Source organism: Phocoena phocoena, chromosome 2 (genome assembly GCF_963924675.1).
Source record: "Phocoena phocoena chromosome 2, mPhoPho1.1, whole genome shotgun sequence".
Taxonomy (NCBI): Eukaryota; Metazoa; Chordata; class Mammalia; order Artiodactyla; family Phocoenidae; genus Phocoena; species Phocoena phocoena.
The window spans coordinates 77,645,608-77,657,644 of record NC_089220.1 but is presented as its reverse complement, the minus strand read 5'-3'; the positions used below and the strand labels follow the sequence as shown (position 1 = coordinate 77,657,644).

The 12,037-nt window shown below is 40.8% G+C and overlaps 1 protein-coding gene across 2 annotated transcripts in view; it reads right to left on the bottom strand.

Annotated features, from left to right (window-relative positions):
* FMN1 (formin 1) overlaps positions 1 to 12,037 on the bottom strand; it is a 396,758-nt gene that overhangs the window by 245,541 nt on the left and 139,180 nt on the right. The window lies entirely within an intron of this gene.

The following is a 12,037-nucleotide window of genomic DNA, read 5'->3' as shown; positions in this document are numbered from 1 at the left end:
AAGAAGCTCAGAACAGAAGGGAGATTTACTCTGATTTAGCAAATCCTGAATTATGAGACGTCCCAAATTAAGCAGATCGGATAGGGTTAAACAAAAAAAAAGAAAAAGGTATAATAAGTGTTCCAGATAAAGACCGGGTCTGGTGTTTGTCTTTGAGGAGTTAAAGCCCCACAAAGAACAAATACAGTCATGTTAAGAGCAGACACACAGGAAATAAAAGAAAACTCTACGTGAGATCACAGAACTCTATTTTTAACTGTTTCCCCCCCCCAAAAAGAAAAGAAATCTCCATTTGAATAAGCAAGCACCCAGGGCTGATTTTAATCTTTAGATCACTTCAGAAAGTCAAGACCATTTGTCACATGGATGAGAGACTCTAGGGTGAGTTGAGGTTGAAAGGAGGACAAAAATAAATTTCTGGTCCAATTTTCGTCTGAGTCTAATGTTTATTCCAACAATAAGTCCTAAGTGTACACAGGAACTCCTGCCAACCACTAAAACTACCATCCCGCTGGCAAAGCATGAAGCACCCGGGATGACTTTATTTCCAGCAGGACAACTAAGAATGTGGGGTCAGTCACAGCACTATACAGGCTGCAGAGAACCACAAAGCAAAATGCTAGAAGAAAAAATTGCTGTGGGATAAGTCGCTTTATTTTTTTTTTAAACACAAATATGTTTGCGGCTGTGATTATGAGTAAGAAAGAAGTCATTTAGATGTCACTTAAAAATGTATGAAAAGGCATGTTATTTCTTCAGATGGATTTCAGAAATTCAGGCATGAAAGTTTAGGTTTCAATTCAAAAGTCGATGACACACACACTATATATAAAATAGATAACTAATAAGAACCTACTGTATAGCACAGAGAACTTGTCTCAATACTCTGTAATGGCCTATATGGGAAAATAATCTAAAAAAGAGTGGATGTATGTATAACTGATTCAGTTTGCTGTACAGCAGAAACACAACACTGTAAATCAACTATATTCCAATAAAAAATTTTTTTTAAAAGTGGATGAGGAAAATCTCTGGGAAAGCTGTGAGAGAGAGGGGTGTTGCTGTTGATAACTGTGACTAACCACACCACTACTCTGATGGGAAATGTGTTCCACTGAACGACGATCCCTCAGCAAGTTCTGTGGGTTCTACATCCAAACCCTACCTTCAATCAAAGCACTTCTCACCAACTCCACAACCACCACTATGGTCCAAACCACCACCATCTTTTCCCTGGACCACCGCAGTAATATGCTTTCATTCCCACCACCACCATTAACTCATCTCCTCACCGAAGCCTGAGCGATCTATTAAAGGCATGAATTGGATCATGTCTCATTCCTGGCTTTCCACTTGAAGTAAAATCAAAACTCCCTGCAGGGCTTCCCTGGTGGCGCAGTGATTGAGAGTCCGCCTGCCGATGCAGGGGACACGGGTTCGTGCCCCGGTCCGGGAGGATCCCACATGCCGCGAAGTGGCTGGGCCCGTGAGCCATGGCCGCTGAGCCTGAGCGTCCGGTGCCTGTGCTCCGCAACGGGAGAGGCCACAACAGTGAGAGGCCCGCGTACCGCAAAAAAAAAAAACAAAAACAAAAAACAAAAAACTCCCTGCGGCAGTCCATAAGGCCTTTCATGACCTTACACCTGCATACCTTCTACATGCCACCTTCTCCTCTCACTACATGCCAGGCACATTGGCTTTCTTGCTATTCCTTGAACTTGTCAAGTTTTCTACCTCAAAATCTTTACTAATACTGGGGACAATAATGATGGATTGCATTTACCGAGCACTTACTATATATCAGGCCTTATCTAAGTATTTCATATGTATTAACTCATTTTGTTCCCACAATAACCCTATGATGTAGGTACATTATCCCCATTACAGATGAAGAAACTGATGCATAGAGAAGCAGCTTATCCAAGGAAGCTGAATAAGTTGCAGAACTAAAATCATGCATAATTCAATGGGTGAATGTATAAATAAACTGTGGTATATCCATAGAATGCAATACTCCTCAGCAATAATAAGGAATGAACTACTGATACATCAACAAAGACGAATATCAAAGGCATTATGCAGAGTGAAGGAAGTCAGTCTCAGAAGGTTAACTATTGTTTAATTTCATTTCTATAACATTCTGGAAAAGGCAAAACCATAGGGATGAAGAACAGATCAGAAAAGCAGTGGCCAGAAGTTAGAGATGGGGGGAAGGTTTGACTACAAAGGGGCAGCGTACAAAGGAATTTTGAAGGTGATGTAACTATTCTCCGTCCTGATTATGGTGGTGGTTACATGAATCTATACATCGGGTTAAAACTCAGGATCAGAATTTTCATACCAAAAAGAAAAAAGTTAACTCTACAGTATGTTAATTTTTAAATATTACAAGTATTTAACTTTTCAATGTTTTCCCTAAGAGATTCAGCATAACACAAGAATACCTGTTACTACCACTTCTATTCATTGTTTTCCTAAGGGCACTAGCAGATGCAGTAAGACAAGAAAAAAAAGAAACACATGTGCATACACACATATTTTTATATATAATAAAGGAAAAACTAAAGCCATTATTCACTATGATTGTGTATTTAGAAAATTCCAAAAGATTCTGCAGATAAAATGTTAGAATTAATATGTGAGTTTAGTAGAGTTGCTGGATATTAAATCAGTATACAACAATCCTGATATTAGCAACAGTTTAACAAAGAACACTTGACACAGTACCTCTAAAAGCATAAAGTACTTAGAACCTTACCAAAAATATGTTAAGACTTCATATGAGAAAATAGAAACACTATATTGAAATATATTACCAAGAAGGACACAGAAAGTGAGCAAGCCATGTTTTTGATAAGACTCAATATTGTAAAGATGTTTATTTTTCCAAATTGATCTACAGATTCAGTGCAATCCCATTCAACATTTCTAAGGGTTTTTGTTTTGTTCAAACTTAAGGAGCTCATTCTAAAACGCTTACTGAAGCACAAACGTGCAAAAAGCCAGTAAGAGCCAAGAAACTCCAATTAAATATCAGAGTAAGACAACTTGCCTTACCATCTAATAAAGAAATACCTTTCCATATCACAACCTAATTAAGGTAGCGTGGTACTGAAAGAGGGATAAGAGACAGACAAATAGACTAGAGAGCCCAGAAACAGAACATAAATTTATGGTCACTAGATATGACAGAAGCAGCACAAAAGATCTTTATTTAGAGTAAGAGTAGTCTTTTCAATAACTATTGGCTGGGAAAAGTGGATATTCACATGAAAACTGGATCCCAACTTTATCCCAAGTAAGGAGCTAAACTGTAAAAAACGGAACTGTAAGTATTTTATAAGATAACATAGCATAGTATGTTTATAGCTTCAGGGCAGGGAGGAATTTAGGATTCAAAAAAGCATCACATATAAAGGAAAAGAAACTAATAAACTTGACTGTATTAAAATTAAGAACTTCTTTTCATCAAAATATGCCATGAAGAGAGAGAAAAGACAAGCCACGGAGTGGGAGAATATACTTGGAACAAATAAAGATCTAGTATAAATATATGTAAATAGTTCCTAAAACACTATGGAAAATGAAAAATAGACCAAAATGTCAATAGACACTCTAAGAAGAGGACATACAAGTAACAGATGAATTGAACGGGGCTCATTCTCACTAGTAATCAGGGATCGAGCTGGACAAAACTGACTGCTGGTGAAGATGTGGAACAACGGAAACTCTCATACCCTTGTGGCAGCAGTGCAAACCGGTACAATTACTATGGAAAATGTTTGACATTTTCTGATAAAATTGAAGATATTCATACCTCCTTACCCAACAATCCTAGTCCTAGGTACACAAATGAAAAAACTATACAAGGAAAGCAAATCATATTAACAAAAGTCGGGATAATGGTGGCATCCAGGAGAGGAGGAATTGAGTTGGGCTATGATGGAACAAGCATGTTCACTGAAAAACTATTCTTTAACCTCTACGCCTTCTATACCGTTTTCGTTATGTATACCTAACATAAAAATATAAGAAAAAAAGGTCACTCTGGTTATAATAATTTTCTCATATATCATATAAAGAATATCATATAGGCATAAGAGTCTCTAGATGGATCAAATAAGAATAAAACAATTCAGTAAGTGTGCGTCTGGTATACATATTGAGTCCTAACCTATATGATGATCAATATCTAAACCTTAATCAATTCCAAGTCTCTACAAAGTAAACAAAGGAAGCTTAGCTAAACCAACCTTCCTGCAAAACTGAGGCCCCTTGGGAATAACGGCTACATCCTAAATAGAAATCACATCGAATATATTTGGAAATGATTCATTTTGTGTAAATTGCACCTGTAAGGGTGTGACAGATATAGTTATGACTAATCAACAGACTGATGAAGATCACTGCAAAGCTAACATGCAGTAAATCTTGATTCATCTCCTCCTCAAACAAGTATTTGTGCCAACAGTCCCAGTGTGACAGGTGGCAAGAAAACACACCCCCGTTCCTGACAAGGATGACAAAATACAATCTCTGGGCAGCACGCAGAAGGAGGAAGTTAAGGCCCTCACTAGTGGAATGCTCACTTTGAGGGTTCATAAGAGAACGGTAAGAGAATATAAAGGTTACAGAATAACAAATCATAGTTGGTTGGTAGTTTTCAATTGTGTCTTGTTGGTGGCCGTCCCCTCCCTCCACATTTTTTGGGTTTGCCAATGCCTTGGAGTGGACCAAGGCAAATCCTCCCTGTCTCTTGGGGGTGATGATGGGGAGGCAGAGGTCTCCACTCAACACAAAGGATGTTTTTGTTTCTTAAAAAAGAGAACTTGGGAGGTTTCCCTGGTGGTGCAGTGGCTGAGAGTCCCCCTGCCGATGCAGGGGACATGGCTTCAGGCCCCAGTCCAGGAAGATCCCACATGCAGCGGAGCGGCTGGGCCCATGAGCCATGGCCGCTGAGCCTGCGCGTCCGGAGCCTGTGCTCCGCAACGGGAGAGGCCACAACAGTGAGAGGCCCGCGTACGGCAAAAAAAAAAAAAAAAAAAGAAAGAACTTGGGAATTCCCTCGCGGTCCGGTGGTTAGGACTCTGCACTTCCACGGTAGGGGCCACGGGTTCAATCCCTGGTCAGGGAACTAAGATACCGCATATCATGTTGCACGGCCAAAAAAAAAGAGAGAGAGAGAGAGAGAGAACTCAACCCTGAAATTCAGTAGTTTGGGGATTCTATGAATATGTGAAAAGGAGGAATAGAGATTTGGACTATAAGGGCTTGAAAAAGGCAGACTTCTTTGAAGCCTCATTAGCCCCAGTGGAAACTAACAAATGGATTCAGATAACCTAGCCCACAAAAAAGAAGTCTGAAGAATGTCTTTTAAGAAAATACTATATAATATGGAAAGACAGAAAAAGGAAAAGGGATCCTGACTGACAGGATTCAACATTTGAGGAAAATAAGAACTTCCCTCCATAAAATATAGTTCTTTCTAGTCAAGTACTTGATCTAATTGGTAGTGACCCTTTTTATTGTACAAACCTTTGTTTTTGATCAGCTCACAACAACAAAACGTCCTTTCTGCCAGATACCATACCAGGGTTGTGTTCTCCACCTCACCAAGAGCAAAGTGAAAGATGATCTGTGTAACGTGGGGGCATGTGGGAACCACTGCTGCAGTTTGTCACGGACTGAATGAGCTTCTCTTAGTTACATAAGGGTATAGATAACATTACTCAGCGCCGTTTCTCAGGAACTGTTCTAAGCACTTTACAGAGGTTAACTCATGCCATCCTCACATCACACAAGGTGGATCTTATATCAAGGCCCATTTTATAGACGGAGAGACTGAGGCGCACAGGTTGAACAACTTCCCCCCCAGACCACGGGCTAGTCAGTACCAATGATGTCACTCAAGCCCAAAGAACCTGTGCTATTGCCTCCACAGAGTTTTTGTTTGCTTGTTTTGTTTATTTGTGAGTTACTTTTGTTCTCATGGTTGGGTAAGCATCGTCAGGTATAAACAAAACTCAAAATGCCTAAGAACTTTAAAGGTTGTTGGCTTTATCCAATTACTAGAATCACTTGTAAACTCGGGAAATTTTTCCCTAACTCTTTAAAAGGGGCACGGGGTATTTTTAATCACAGGGAGGTTTGATAAGTCTGGGGTCAACATGAACAGTGTTGAGTCGTGATGGATGGTTCCAGCCAGTTATGTGACTATGATTTGTCCATCTTCTCCATGGAGACTTCCAGGCCTGTAGTCACCAGTTTGTGGTTAAATCTGGTTTTCATTTATACTCTCTCTTTACACACACATCCTATGTATCCCAGTCCCTCGCTACCATACACACATGACACTGGCAAAACTGGATTATGCACACAGCTGGGGAATTAGAGAATTTCTGATTTCCCCCCAAAATGAAAACCGCGGCTCTGTTCCTGCCCACGGACTCTAACGTGTGCACTGTGTGTGTCTCACGTCGGCTTCACCCACTGCCTTATATTGTTCAGAAACACGTTCAAGTACGTACCTTCAGTTTTAAAGGACGCTTCCTCTGAATTATGTTTGGAGACTACTCAGTGTTTCCAAAGTTTTGCATGCACACGAGGTCATTTTTTTTTGCTAACAGACAGCTGGACTTTAACAGCTGAATATTTATTTTATGTGCATTAGAAAAAAAATCAAACTAGCACATAAAACCCAAGCTATCATGAGTATTACTGCTATAAGACAGTGTTGATAAGACACTGTTATAAGATAGAGCTTAGTCCCTGGACCATCAGCATCACCTGGAACTTCTTAGAAATGCTAATTCTTAGGCCCACCCCAAATCTACTCATTAAGAAACTTGGAAGATGCTTTAACAAGCCCTCCACGTGATGAGGCACACTAAAGTTTGAGAATCACTGGTTTAAGATAAGGTTAATTTTATTTAAGTAAAAACAAAGCAGGGCTTCCCTGGGGGCGCAGTGGTTGAGAGTCCACCTGCCGATGCGGGGGACACGGGTTCGTGCCCCAGTCTGGGAGGATCCCACATGCTGCGGAGCGGCTGGGCCCATGAGCCATGGCCGCTGAGCCAGCGCTTCCGGAGCCTGTGCTCCGCAACGGGAGAGGCCACAGCAGTGAGAGGCCCGCGTACCGCAAAAAAAAAATTAAATAAATAAATAAATAAAACAAAGCAAAAAAATCAATTGGTTTAAAGAAGAAATTAAAAAATAATAAAAGTAGTATAAGTATATGCCCCAAATTAAGGAGCTGGTGAGACAGGCTGAGACCTGGGACCCTTTGCTGCAGTGCTTGCACCTGGACAAACGTCTCCTCAAGCAACAGAATACAAAGAAACTATAAGTGACTAAAAATAACTGCATACATGCACAGTTGGGGCAAATTGTGAACAAGATACCAAAAGACCAAAAACCCAGTGGCCACTTATAAGGAGTCGGGAGCAAAAGCAGGGTATTACGCATGTACCCTGCACACAGCACCACCAAGGGGGTGGGCAGACCATCAAGGCCACTCCTCCAGCCTGACCCACCAATCCACTCCTACTCTCACCCCATTTAAGGGCCAAGCTCATCCTCCCTCAGGGAGCAAGGGAATCTGTTACTTGTTTTCCCTCCCTCATGCTGCAGCAGAAGTCCCAATAAAGCCTTGCCTGAATTTCTCATCTGGCCTCTGATCAATTTCTATTGATAAACGAGGCCAAGAACCCTGGTCAGTAACACTGGTACATAATAAATGACATTTCGGAAAACATGCCAGTTACTGACAGATGAATAAACACGCAAACAAACTCATCCATGAATGAATGCAGGAACTTCCTCCAACCATCTCTAACATTAACGAAAACGGCGCTGGTCATGGAAAGCAAAGTCATCACAGACCATCTGCTCCAATATCTAAGAATAAAGTCAAATTTGAGCTCTCATATTGAATAAGCAAAGTATGCGGCCTGGTCTGGGTGCACAGTGGCTTCTCCACATCAGTTTCCTCACTAGATGCCCATCAGCAACACACTCCACAGTAACTGTACCATCTGGAAAAGGGATGGCTGTCTTGGTGCCCATCAGAAACAGCAGAAAGCAAGAGAACAAAGTGGGGTGAAATCAAAGTCAGCGGTGCCGGCCGGTCCGCACAACAATACAATGCCAATACAGCACCTTCTATCATCAGCGGGCCTTCAACAATCACACACGTGCTGGGAAACGTTTAATATGGAGTCTAACTTCATTTTCTGATCTTTGACTGCTGACAGCTTCTTAAGCTTCACCTCTACCTTTTCCCCTGTGCCCCACATCTGGGCAATCTGATTAGAAAGCCTTTGACACTAGCAAGGAATTCGAACACACAAGCCACTGCCCACGAGCAGAATCCTCAGCCCTGCCCTAACCCGTCTCTGCCCCATGAACACCATAAAAGCCCACGCCACTCTCCTACCCTTCCTCTCTCAAGGCATTTTCCAGCCAGCTTGAGAGGCCTGCCCTGCTCTCCTCTGAAGTCTCATTATGCTAGTGATAAACCTTCCGTGTGTGTGTGTGTGTGTGTGTGTGTGTGTGTGTGTGTGTGTGTGTGTAAGAGTGAGACAGAGAGAGAGAGAGAGAGAGAGAGGATAGTCAATTTTGGCATGTGAATCAAATTTTCGGCAGAAGGTCCATCCTGCCTCTTCCAAAAGGATGAGGCCATGTAGAAGTTACGTAAATTAATGGATCTACGTACTACGTTGTTCTATATACGTATAGAAGGGAGATGACTCGTTCCCATATCAGAAGAATACAAGATTTGACACTAGAAGGGAGAAATCCCATGAACTTAGGAATTATCATATTTCAACATCTCTCCTTGTTCAAGAACATTTAGGATGTTTTCAGGCAGAAATATAAAAATGCCAATATTAAAAGATGGGAGAAAATCCCAATTCTTCAAGGCCACCAGTTTGCTTGGTAGCTCTTTCATCCATGTGTTTAGTATCTCTATAAGCCCGGCACTGAACTAAGCACTGGGTATGAGAAAGTAAATGGCACGCACTTCTAGCCTTAAAAAGCTTGTCAAGGCGTACATCTTTGAAATGTCTGCGAAGCTTTTGGTACTTATAACTTCGGTATTCGTGCATTAAGACTTTATTTTCTTAAACGACTTCATCCGATTTCATTCAATTATTTTATATGTAGGTGTGGAAAACTAGGGCACCATTCGCAAATATTCATCCACTTCCACCTCCCCTTTCTGCTTGGGATGTAATAGAATACTTCCTACGGCTTTTGGCTTTGGCGAGCAGAACGTGAACTGACACGATGTAAGGAGCATTTACATTTGCTTGCACACAGTCTGGCTTGCTTCCTGCACTCCTGCTATTTCACAAGAGAAGGACATACCCTAGGCAGCTACTACTGACTCAGCCTGGGTCCCAGAGAGAAAGCTGTGCAGACCTAAACCCCCGCCAGAGTCGGCAGCCAAGCCCAGTCTACGCACAGCCTTAAAGAGCCCAGTCTAGCTTAGCTGAACCACATTTGACCTTTATACCCATGCAAATAAATGCCTATTATTGAAAACTACTGGATCTTAGCATGGTTTGTCACACAGCATTATTGCAGCAATAGCTGATAAACACATATGTTGCTTCCAGCCAAGTTTACTATTTAGAGGCTCATACCATGTTGGAAGCTTTAAATAACTGGAATGGAGTCTCACCAACCAATATAGACAGAACAGGGCTTCGGGAAGAAGATAAATGGAGGGGGAAAAACCCAACACATTTATGTCCTTTAATACTCATAAAATGAGCTCAGAACAACAATTTGAGTCTCTTTGTCTTTGGGTGCTGATGTAAAGTACGTACGAAGGTCAGCGAATTTATGGCTATGTTTCTTTGACATTTACCTGGGTTCCCAAGGTAGGTATTCAGGACCTGGCACCATGGACAGCCAGGACAGCTTGCCATGGGGAAAACCAGTCATTAAATCAAATTCTAGCTGCCAATGCTTGGATAACTTGCCTTTTCACTTTGTCCTCTTCTCTTCCCCTTATTTTCTGTTCTGTTAAAATGGAGATGCTAAGCCATTTTGAACTCCAGGAATACAAGCTCACTAAACTTTATTTCCCCCTTTCTATCTTTGTAGTTTTATTTTTTAGTTTTTTTTATTCAGTTACACATATATACACTCATTTTTTTAACTTTTTATTTTATATTGGAGTATAGCCAATTAACAATGTTGGGACAGTTTCGGGTACACAGCAAAGTATACATGTATCCATTCTCCCCCAAACTCCCCTCCCATCCAGGCTGCCACATAACACTGAGCAGAGTTCCCTGTGTTATACAGCAGGTTCTTGTTGGTTATCCATTTTAAATCTATCTATGTAGTTTTTAAAGCTAAAAAACAAATCTACAGAGGCACACAACCGGTCAGTATAAATTTGAGGCTGCAACTGAAAGTACCCAATGCCTGCCACTAGGTGGCAGTCATTATAGTCCATATTGAAACTTGAAACTTGCTACCAAGTGGCACAGTAATGCCTTAAAGATTTGGGGGGGGGGGGGGGGCAGGGAGGAGGAGGATGGGCCAAAGCTGTGAAATGAACATTTTTTCTTTGCTATGAAAGATGGACTAGTATGGATATGGTAGCTATATGAGAAAAATTAGAACAAGTAAGGGGCATTTCCAACCAGGTTTCCAAAAAAGTCGTGACCCGAGAGACTTCAGTTGTTATAGGTTCACATTTTTTAGTTTCCTCCTTAACCTGCATAGCAATGACATCGAAAGTAAAAAGCAAGAAAGTTAAGAGTCACACGTGAGTACTAAAACAGGATAACATCTTGGAGAAACAAGAAATGGACTAGAGCAGCAAAGTGGTGCTCTGGGCCTGAAGTTCTGGGCCTGCTGAGCCCCAGTTCCAGAGGCGGGCAGGATGGCCTGGAGTTAGGTGACTGCAGAGCAGCAGGGCTAACAGGGCCCTCTGTGGGGCAGGAAAACAGCGCTAGGCTAGGCTTGCTGCTTAGAGAAAGGGACGAGGTGGGGTTCCTGGATGGTAAAAGGAACCTAGAAGTAGTTGCTGTGAACTGGGGGCTTAAACAGGAGGCTATAGGCAGGGATTGAGACCAGACTCCAAGCCCTGTCCATCCCTGTCCCCAGTGACCAGAGCTTCAAGTCCCTCTCACCACCTTGGGCTGGGAACCCCAAAACACCATTGTTGGACCAACTCTGGTCCAGGAGTCTTGTAAGGATCAGGTGAGCCACGTGTAAAACAGACAAGTGCAAGGGGGAAGGGAAAACTTTCTTTTAGAAAAGCATCCTATATACCATGAGCCTTCAAACGAAACTTCCAACACATATGAAGAAACCCTAAATATCAAGACAGGCAACAAAATCAACAATTGGAAGAGAAAATTATACAAATTTTAAATGTTAAACATTTAAAATATTTTAGTAATGTTTAGAATTCTTACCAAGATGAAAGAATAACAACCAACCACTATAAACAATAATAGCATAGTAAGAAAAATATATATAAAAAGAAGTAACAATAGGTAACTACAAATTTAGAAATAACAGAAATGTAAAATATAGTCATTGAAAAGTTTAAGAGCTGGATAAACCCTGGCACAGTCAAGAATTTGTGAATAAAATACTAAATAATTAAAAATGCAGTATGAAACAAAAAAAGGATAATAAGAAAGAATTGCAATTAAGAAACTCTGGCCCTGATTAATAGATAAAAAGGTAGACCATAAAACAGTACAGAAAAGAAAGTCTGTAAATAGAGACATGCACATTGGAAAGTAAATGTGAGAACTGAAGGTGTACTGAAATTTGTGAGGGAAGGATAGACTATATCTAAATCCAAATTTAAGAAAAATATTTATATTTCAAACCATACATAAGAATCAATTCCAGTGGATTAAAAATCTAAATGTGAAAAGCATGACAGAAAAAACTTTGGAAGAACAGAGTATCTTTATGACATTGAAATTCAAAAAGATTTCTTAAGCAAGACTTCTTTTAAAAAAAGGAAAACGTTTTAAATTCAGTTTCACTAAAATTA